Here is a 10,674-nt window from a genome sequence, read left to right as displayed (position 1 = left end):
GGAGAACGATCGCCTTATGGCGAGGATAGCTGTGCTACAAGCCCAGCTTCAGACGCAATCATTAGGCAAGGGTAATTTCAGTGTAGGAAAGGATGAAACCAGTAAGTACAGATAGTAGTATAAATCCCCTGGCCCAGTCCCCGCAGCCGGACAACTTTCTCACTGTTTCTGGAAGCAAATGCTATAGGAATGCTCAACCGGTGTCGCTCATTCAGCCGACAGAATCTTTCAACCGGTTTTCCCCATTAAGCGGCGAGTCGGAGTCAGAGGCCGAGCCTTCTCTTGTCTCTACTTCTCCCATTACAGGGTCTGAGACACCGAAGCTTCCCATCACCAAGAACAAGCCTGACCTGCAGAGGAGTGACAAACTCCATCCTAGCTGGAGGGGAGCTCTCATCTTATCTACCAATGTAGACAGGGCTATAACTCCTCTAGCTCCACAATGAAATAGGGTGCAGGCCAGGCAGCAGGCTGTTAGCCAGCCTGCCAGCATAGTGGAGTCTGCCACTAGCACAGTCAGTGTAGTCAGCTCAGCTATCACCATTGAGACCGTGTCTGTGCCTCGACCGAGGTTGGGCAAAACTAAACATGGCGGTGTTCGCCTTAGCAATCTCACTAGGATAAAGACCTCCATTCCTGTCATTATTGAAAGAGATCATGATACCTCACATCTCAAAATAGGGCTACTTAATGTTAGATCCCTTACTTCAAAGGCAATTATAGTCGATGAACTAATCACTGATCACAATCTTGATGTGATTGGCCTGACTGAAACATGGCTTAAGCCTGATGAATTTACTGTGTTAAATGAGGCCTCACCTCCTGGCTACACTAGTGACCATATCCCCCGTGCATCCCGCAAAGGCGGAGGTGTTGCTAACATTTACGATAGCAAATTTCAATTTACAAAAAAAAATGACGTTTTCGTCTTTTGAGCTTCTAGTCATGAAATCTATGCAGCCTACTCAATCACTTTTTATAGCTACTGTTTACAGGCCTCCTGGGCTATATACAGCTTTCCTCATTGAGTTCCCTGAATTCCTATCGGACTTTGTAGTCATAGCAGATAATTTTCACATTTTTGGTGACTTTAATATTCACATGGAAAAGTCCACAGACCCACTCCAAAAGGATTTCGGAGCCATCATCGACTCATTGGGTTTTGTCCAACATGTCTCTGGACCCACTCACTGTCACAGTCATACTCTGGACCTAGTTTTGTCCCATGGAATAAATGTTGTGGATCTTAATGTTTTACCTCATAATCCTGGACTATCGGACCACCATTTTATTACATTTGCAATTGCAACAAATAATCTGCTCAGACCCCAACCAAGGAACATCAAAAGTCGTGCTATAAATTCACAGACAACACAAAGATTCCTTGATGTCCTTACAGATTCCCTCTGTCTACCCATGGACGCCAGTGGACAAAAATCAGTTAACCACCTAACTGAGGAACTCAATTTAACCTTGCGCAATACCCTAGATGCAGTTGCACCCCTAAAAACTAAAAACATTTCTCATAAGAAACTAGCTCCCTGGTACACAGAAAATATCCGAACTCTGAAGCAAGCTTCCAGAAAATTGGAACGGAAATGGCGCCACACCAAACTGGAAGTCTTCTGACTAGCTTGGAAAGACAGTACCGTGCAGTACCGAAGAGCCCTTACTGCTGCTCGATCATCCTATTTTTCTATCTTAAATGAGGAAAATAAGAACAATCCAAAATTCCTTTTTGATACTGTCGCAAAGCTAACTAAAAGTAGCATTCCCCAAGAGAGGATGACTTTCACTTTAGCAGTGATAAATTCATGAACTTCTTTGAGGAAAAGATCATGATTATTAGAAAGCAAATTACGGACTCCTCTTTAAATCTGCGTATTCCTTCAAAGCTCAGTTGTCCCGAGTCTTCCCAACTCTGCCAGGACCTAGGATCAAGAGAGACGCTCAAGTGTTTTAGTACTATATCTCTTGACACAATGATGAAAATAATAATGGCCTCTAAACCTTCAAGCTGCATACTGGACCCTATTCCAACTAAACTACTGAAAGAGCTGCTTCCTGTGCTTGGCCCTCCTATGTTGAACATAATAAATGGTTCTCTATCCACCGGATGTGTACCAAACTCACTAAAAGTGGCAGTAATAAAGCCTCTCTTGAAAAAGCCAAACCTTGATCCAGAAAATATAAAAAACTATCGGCCTATATCGAATCTTCCATTCCTCTCATAAATGTTAGAAAAGGCTGTTGCATAGCAACTCACTGCCTTCCTGAAGACAAACAATGCATACGAAATGCTTCAGTCTGGTTTTAGACCCCATCATAGCACTGAGACTGCACTTGTGAAGGTGGTAAATTACCTTTTAATGGCATCAGACGAGGCTCTGCATCTGTCCTCTTGCTCCTAGACCTTAGTGCTGCTTTTGATACCATCGGTCACCACATTCTTTTGGAGAGATTGGAAACCCAAATTGGTCTACACGGAGAAGTTCTGGCCTGGTTTAGATCTTATCTGTCGGAAAGATATCAGTTTGTCTCTGTGAATGGTTTGTCCTCTGACAAATCAACTGTAAATTTTGGTGTTCCTCAAGGTTCCGTTTTAGGACCACTATTGTTTTCACTATATATTTTACCTCTTGGGGATGTCATTCGAAAACATCATGTTAACTTTCACTGCTATGTGGATGACACACAGCTGTACATTTCAATGAAACATGGTGAAGCCCCAAAATTGCCCTCGCTAGAAGCATGTGTTTCAGACATAAGAAAGTGGATGGCTGCAAACTTTCTACTTTTAAACTCGGACAAAACAGAGATGCTTGTTCTAGGTCCCAAGAAACAAAGAGATCTTCTGTTGAATCTGACAATTAATCTTAATGGTTTTACAGTCGTCTCAAATAAAACTGTGAAGGACCTCAGTGTTACTCTGGACCCTGATCTCTCTTTTGAAGAACATATCAAGACCATTTCAAGGACAGCTTTTTTCCATCTACGTAACATTGCAAAAATCAGAAACTTTCTGTCCAGAAATGATGCAGAAAAATTAATCCATGCTTTTGTCACTTCTAGGTTAGACTACTGCAATGCTCTACTTTCCGGCTACCCGGATAAAGCACTAAATAAATTTCAGTTAGTGCTAAATACGGCTGCTAGAATCCTGACTAGAACCAAAAAATGTGATCATATTACTCCAGTGCTAGCCTCCCTACACTGGCTTCCTGTCAAAGCAAGGGCTGATTTCAAGGTTTTACTGCTAACCTACAAAGCATTACATGGGCTTGATCCTACCTATCTCTCTGATTTGGTCCTGCCGTACATACCTACACGTACGCTACAGTCTCAAGACGCAGGCCTCCTAATTGTCCCTAGAATTTCTAAACAAACAGCTGGAGGCAGGGCTTTCTCCTATAGAGCTCCATTTTTATGGAACGGTCTGCCTACCCATGTCAGAGACGCAAACTCGGTCTCAACCTTTAAGTCTTTACTGAAGACTCATCTCTTCAGTGGGTCATATGATTGAGTGTAGTCTGGCCCAGGAGTGGGAAAGTGAACGGAACGGCTCTGGAGCAACGAACCACCCTTGCTGTCTCTGCCTGGCCGGTTCTCCTCTTTCCACTGGGATTCTCTGCCTCTAACCCTATTACAGGGGCTGAGTCACTGGCTTACTGGGGCTCTCTCATACCGTCCCTGGGAGGGGTGCATCACCTGAGTGGGTTGAGTCACTGATGTGATCATCCTGTCTGGGTTGGGGCCCCCCCCTTGGGTTGTGCCGTGGCGGAGATCTTTGTGGGCTATACTCAGCCTTGTCTCAGGATGGTAAGTTGGTGGTTGAAGATATCCCTCTAGTGGTGTGGGGGCTGTGCTTTGGCAAAGTGGGTGGGGTTATATCCTTCCTGTTTGGCCCTGTCCGGGGGTGTCCTCAGAAGTGGCCACAGTGTCTCCTGACCCCTCCTGTCTCAGCCTCCAGTATTTATGCTGCAGTAGTTTATGTGTCGGGGGGCTCGGGTCAGTTTGTTATATCTGGAGTACTTCTCCTGTCCTATACGGTGTCCTGTGTGAATTTAAGTGTGCTCTCTCTAATTCTCTCTTTCTTTCTCTCTCTCAGAGGACCTGAGCCCTAGGACCATGCCTCAGGACTACCTGACATGATGACTCCTTGCTGTCCCCAGTCCACCTGGCCGTGCTGCTGCTCCAGTTTCAACTGTTCTGCCTTATTATTATTGGACCATGCTGGTCATTTATGAACATTGTTCATGTTCTGTTATAATCTCCACCCAGCACAGCCAGAACAGGTAATTTTAAAAAAATATGGAGAGATTTTATTTTTGTCAACAATGGCAGGGGGAATTCAAGTGGTGTTGCTATTTTATTGAGGAAGGATGTGGTAGATAATGTGAAACATATGTATAATGATAAAAATGGGAGGATTTTAATTTTAGATTTTGAATATATGAGTATTGTTTTTAGAATTATAAATATTTATGCTCCTGATACTGAAATAGAGCGCAAAGATTTATTTTTAGAATTAGGAAAATGGTGTGAGGGAAATGGTATTGAAGTTGGGGATTTTAATGTTAAAATTGGTAGGATGGATATGACAAGAGGAGCTATTTTTTAGAAGTGATGTATCTTGGGGGGTTTTTAATTCTGTGGCACCCTTGACGATACACACGCATGTGACTCAAAATTTTGACACTCAACATGTACCACCTGGCCACCTTGGCGTTATTATGACCACACTCTACCCAACTGAGCTAACCGGCTAGGGAGCACAATTTTTGAGATGCACCGAGCCTCTGCAAGTGCTGGCCCGTAAAATAGTACACCAGCAGCATAGCCTGACAAGACTGGACCCTCTTGGTTGCTGCTTGCGGCATATCCAAACGGCTAGGGAATTAGATGAAATGGTGGAGTGCTTGCTTAGCATGCGAGAGGTAGTGGGATCGATTCCCGCATTCTCCAATAACACAATTGTTTGTGGCTTCATGAAAGGTCCAGTTCACAATTTATGCTGACTTGTCTTACGACAACCTACTGTGATGTAACAATGACAAGCAACTTTCATGTAATACTGATGTCACAATGTCAGATGAAAAAGAAAGACATGACTTACTTTCAGAGAAGCAGTGCAGCACACACTCTAGCTAACTGGCAGCTGGAAGTCGTGTGTTCGGTACCCGATTTTCCCAAAAACACATTTTTTTTGTGGATCAAAGAAATCTCCAGTTCACACTTCATGCAGCCTCCTGTCATGTAACAATGACAAGCAACTTTCATGTAACACTGATGTCACAATGTCAGATGAAAAAGAGAGACATTACTTACTTTCAGAGGAGCAGCGTAGCACACACCGTTGAGGCCCACAAACAAAGCTGTGGGCAGCTTCCTTGAAACCAAAGCAGAGCATAGAGAAAGAACAACTACTCATGTCTGAACACTGGATCGAATCAGGGACCTTTAGATCTTCAGTCTAACGCTTTCCCAAATGAGTTATTTCTGAAAGTCACTAAACTTTATTATCTGCCACCCTTGACGATACACACGCATGTGACTCACAATTTTGACACTCAAAATGTACCTCATGGCCAGTACGGGGACCGAAACCAATGTCCTTGGGGTTATTTGCATAACTCTCTAACTAACTGAGCTAACCGGCCAGTGGCTACAGATCACAATTGTTGAGATGCACCGAGCCTATGCAAGTGCTGGCGCAAAAACTAACAGGTCCACCAACAGATTAGCCTGACAAGACTGGACCCTATTGGTTGCTCCTTGTGGCAATTCCAACTGAGTTAACCGGCCACTGGCTACGGAGCACAATTGCTGAGATGCACCGAGCCTCTGCAAGTGCAGGCGCGTAAACTTACAGGTCCACCAACAGCATAGACTGACTAGACTGGACCCTCTTGTTTGCTCCTTGTGGAAATTCCAAACAGCTGGGAAATTAGCTGAAATGGTTGTGCTCGCTTTGCATGCGAGAGGTAGTGGGATCGATGGCCGCATTCTCCAAAAACACATTATTTTTGTGGATCCAAGAAATCTCCAGTTCACACTTCATGCAGCCTTGTCTTACAACAACCTACTGTCATGTATCAATGATCAAAACAACTTTCATGTAACACTGATGTCACAATGTCAGATGAAAAAGAAAGACATTACTTACTTTCAGAGGAGCAGCGTAGCACACACCATTGAGGCCCACCAACAAAGCTGTTGGCAGTTTCCTTGAATGTCCCGCTAGACCGTAGCTTGCTCGGTCTGAGCTCAGCGTGACAAAAGTACTCCCATAATGAAGCCTGGCCCTAAATTGCAGGTGCTGCTGGATGACAATGGGAGAACAGTTAGGGTTAGAAGCACAATTCGACCTCAGGAACATTCATGAGGTCCTCCCGATCTGTGCAAGCCTAACCGTGACGAATTGTCAGGAGTGGGTTTCAAACCATGCCTATAGGGGAGTCTGCGACTTGAATGTCTTAATGGTTATTTTCAATGCAATCGTGTTTTTCTTTTTCTTTTAGGGTTTAACAAGGTTTCTCACCTATTACCTGTGGCTTGACTTTAGATGTGGCCAGTTCGATTAACCTGTATACTTTAAGAGTGTCTTCAGAATATGGCCATTTTGACATGAATTTAAAAATGCCTCAGATAGGACCAAAAAAGTGTCTGGAGCTATCCGTCAGGGTAAGAGTGACAACAGGTCTCCACATGTCAAAATGGGGGACATTTTAGAAAATGGCTTAATGGTTATTCATGAGAATCGTGTTGTTGTATTGTTGAGTGTATCATGGGATCTCACCTGAAATCTGTGGCTTGACTACAAACCTGTAACCTATGCTACTGTGGCCTATAGAGCTAGAAGGATGGATAACCAGGTGTGTAAAGGTGTGAGGTGGGATAGATGGCCTGCAGTCCTATCCCAAATGGACAACTAATCCATATTTACTGGTGGAGATGTGAGAGGATGTGATTGGTATGAGAAACACGACTAAACTTCCACCTCAGGAGGGGTCAAAAAAATTATTTTTCATTGTCGGCAGGATTTAAACCTACGCAGGCAGATCCTAATGGATTTCAAGTCCATCGCCTTAACCACTCGGCCACGACAATGCAGACAGAAAAAGACAGGCTTGTTAGGAGTGAATGGGGCGCCAGGCATAGCCTTCAGAAAGTGATAATTTAACAACTGAAAGATAAAGCAGTAACTCATTATAATGCAATAACATGAACTGTTCCCCTCATTCATTTGTTATTAAGTACAGCTGTTTTCTTATTTTCCTTGATCTTTTCTCAGCTCCAGAAGGTTTGCATTTGAGAGTGTTTATTATAAATTGTTATTTCACTGTGTGAAGTTGTTATTTCATAATCTTATTATTACTGCGAAGCAGCATGACTCCTGGGAGGAACGAAATAACTGTTAGAAGTGGGATTTGAACCCACGCCTCCATTGGAGACCGCGCGCCTTGAAGGCCATCCTGACTACAGCACAGTACCTGGGTATCGGGTTAAAGCCATCCTAAAAGACTAGGCACAGCCTTCTAAAATCACCACAGAGACCAGTAAATTTATGCACGATACTGACTTGCACTTTCAATAGTCATTTGTTTTTATCAATTAAAAACTCCAGTCATTGATTTAACCTCTATGGCCTTCAATGGGAAAAGAGTAGTAAATCTTCATTGAATGAGCGCTAAACTGGCCTCAGAATATGGCCATTCTGATATAAATGATAAAATTCCTCAGATAAGACCGAAAAAGTGTCTGGAAATATCAGCAACCATCAGGGTAAGAGTGACAACAGGTCCACATGGGGGAAATCTTAACAAATGGCTTAATGGGTATTTTCAACGCAATCGTGTTATTATTTATTTTTAGGGTTTAACAAGGCAGCTCACCTGTGACTTGACATTAGATGCGGCGACTTCGATTACCCTGCAGACGATATTTTTGTTCTTCCCGCCAATACAATCCACTGACAACGACCGACGAGTTGTGCGTTCCGAGATGCTTTTTGTTATTTGCCTGTTTGTGGCCCGCCTGTGAAATTGGGCGATTCTTGCAATTCTCTTTCAGCCTCTCATCAACTAGCTGTTTTTGCAGAGTGTTAAAATACGATAGTTATTCACTACTCATATTAACTACTGGCCTGAGTACACCTGATCTCATCAAATTGCTGATCAGATCTCAGCAGCTAAGCAGGGTTAGGCCTGGTTACTACTTGGATGGGAGACCGCCTGGGAATACCAGGTGCTGTAAACTTTTGTCAACAAGGGGGTGGTCTTGCATCATTTCATCAGCATCACTGCCTTGTCGAATTAAAACTCTTTGTCCGTTTTTCCCACAAGGCTGAATAATGTGCCCTTGCTTTGAAATAAGTAAGCAAGCTTTGTTTGTATTTCATCCAACGATCTGTGCTACAAAGTGATGGCGCCAGTATATGCAATTTTTGGACTTTTTGAGTGACACAAAGATGCTTATCTAAATGGTGAAAATGCAACATCTGTTAATCAGATTCACTTTGAGTTTATGTAGTCACCAAGAGATACCGGCCTGAGTGAACACTTCCTGTTTGGAAAGTGAGACAGGTGTTGGTGATTAAGTTGTGAGTGAGTGTTTGTTTGCTTGAGAGTGTTTGTTTGAGAGCTTTTTGGTTATTTTCAACGTTCTTTGAAGTATAATTTAGATTTTTTTGCATTGAACAAGTTTAAGTTTGGTTCGTTTTTTTCCCCTTTGCAGTTTTGCTGCTTTGGGGAGAGTTTTTCCTCATTTTGGTTACTATGATTTGGACAACATGGCAATGACTAACGGTCATGGATAACAAAGAAAATGCTCAACGGAAAAAACATGGAGATGAAGGAGGACTGAAATTTGGCAAAGAATTTACGTGGCTGGCAGTGGGAGAAGATAAAGTTACAACTTTGGATATACTTACACAAATTAAAGATTTGTGGGGAGGTTGGGATGTAGAATGAAAAGAAAGAAAGTGAAATTACAATGCGAAATGGAAAAGGAAAGGATCGTTTAATGGATGGTTTAACTTTTTCGATTTCTTTTTGCGATTTTGATAAAAAAACGTTCCCTTTTTAAACAAGATATTTTGTCACAAAAGATCTCGGGATGGGATATCAATTGACAGCTTTGAAAAGAAAAGTTCACCTGACATTTCAAAACTGCAAAGAGAGTTGATCATTATCTGTGAGCTGCACAGAACTGATGCTACAGGCCTGGTTACCACTTGGATGGGAGACCGCCTGGGAATAACCAGGTGCTGGTAAACTTTTTGTCAACAAGGGGGTGGTTTTGCATCATTTCATCAGCATCACTGCCTTGTCGAATTAAAACTCTTTGTCCGTTTTTCCGACAAGGCTGAATAATGTGACCTTGCTTTGAAATAATTAAGCAAGCTTTGTTTGTATTTCATCCAACGATCTGTGCTACAAAGTGATGGCCCCAGTATATGCAATTTTTTCCACTTTTTGAGTGACACAAAGATGCTTATCTAAATGGTGAAAATGCAACATCTGTTAATCAGATTCACTTCGACTTTATGTAGTCACCAAGAGATACCGGCCTGAGTGAACACTTCCTGTTTGGAAAGTGAGACAGGTGTTGGTGATTAAGTTGTGAGTGAGTTTCTGTTTGCTTGAGAGTGTTTGTTTGAGAGTTTTTTTGGAGGACGAGGTGGAGGGTGGAGAGACGGAGAAAAGAAGAGGGTATAAGATGGAACAGAAGACGAATGAAATAGGGAGCAGTATGGATTCAGAAATAAGAAGAGAGAGTGGATAGCGGCAGCAGGGTATCCTTGTGGTTAGAGCATTGGTCTAGTAACCGGAAGGTTGCAAGTTCAAACCCCCAAGCTGACAAGGTACCAATCTGTCACTCAGTTATCCCACTGTTCCTAGACCGTCATTGAAAATAAGAATTTGTTCTTAACTGACTTGCCTAATTAAATAAAGGTAAAAAATAAATGGATATAGAGTCCATTTCAGATTCAGAAGACATGGAAAAGATTGATAGAACAAGGAGAGGCTACAGGAAGAGGAAAGCATCAATGGAGTTGAAAAAAAACGTAAAAGGAAGCGAAACATGACAACAGGTGGAGGATAATGAGAAAATATTTATTGGAATGGTTAAATTTCGTCAATCAATGCGAATGGTTTAAGAACAATGGAAAAAATTCTCATATTGGTTTAAGAGCAATGAAGAATTCTGATATTTTATGCCTTCAAGAAACACATTGGGACAATATCTGTATTTTAGAATTTTAAAAAAATATCGAGAGATTTTATTTTTGTTAACAATGGCAGGGGGAATTCAAGTGGTGTTGCTATTTTTTTGAGATAAAAGTCTCCAACTTCAGCGATTTTTGCAATTCGTTCCAGTCACAGGCAGCAGAGAACTGGAACGAAAGGCGGCCAAATGAGGTGTTGGCTTTAGGGATGATCAGTGAGATACACCTGCTGGAGCGCGTGCTACGGGTGGGTGTTGCCATCGTGACCAGTGAACTGAGATAAGGCGGAGCTTTACCTTGCATGGACTTGTAGATGACCAGGAACCAGTGGGTCTGGCGACGAATATGTAGCGAGGGCCAGCCGACTAGAGCATACAAGTCGCAGTGGTGGGTGGTATAAGGTGCTTTAGTGACAAAATTGATGGCACTGTGATAAACTGCAT

At 42.6% G+C, this 10,674-nt stretch overlaps 1 non-coding gene across 1 annotated transcript; it reads right to left on the bottom strand.

Annotated features, from left to right (window-relative positions):
• Nucleotides 1-7,028: 7,028 nt before the first annotated feature.
• Nucleotides 7,029-7,110, bottom strand: trnas-uga (transfer RNA serine (anticodon UGA)). The gene has a single exon. It is a non-coding gene; the product is annotated as a tRNA-Ser (tRNA).
• Nucleotides 7,111-10,674: the final 3,564 nt, after the last annotated feature.

This window comes from Oncorhynchus masou, unplaced genomic scaffold, assembly GCF_036934945.1.
Source record: "Oncorhynchus masou masou isolate Uvic2021 unplaced genomic scaffold, UVic_Omas_1.1 unplaced_scaffold_5198, whole genome shotgun sequence".
Classification (NCBI taxonomy): Eukaryota; Metazoa; Chordata; class Actinopteri; order Salmoniformes; family Salmonidae; genus Oncorhynchus; species Oncorhynchus masou.
Note: the sequence above shows the minus strand (reverse complement) of the source record. Positions and strands in the feature narration are given on the sequence as shown.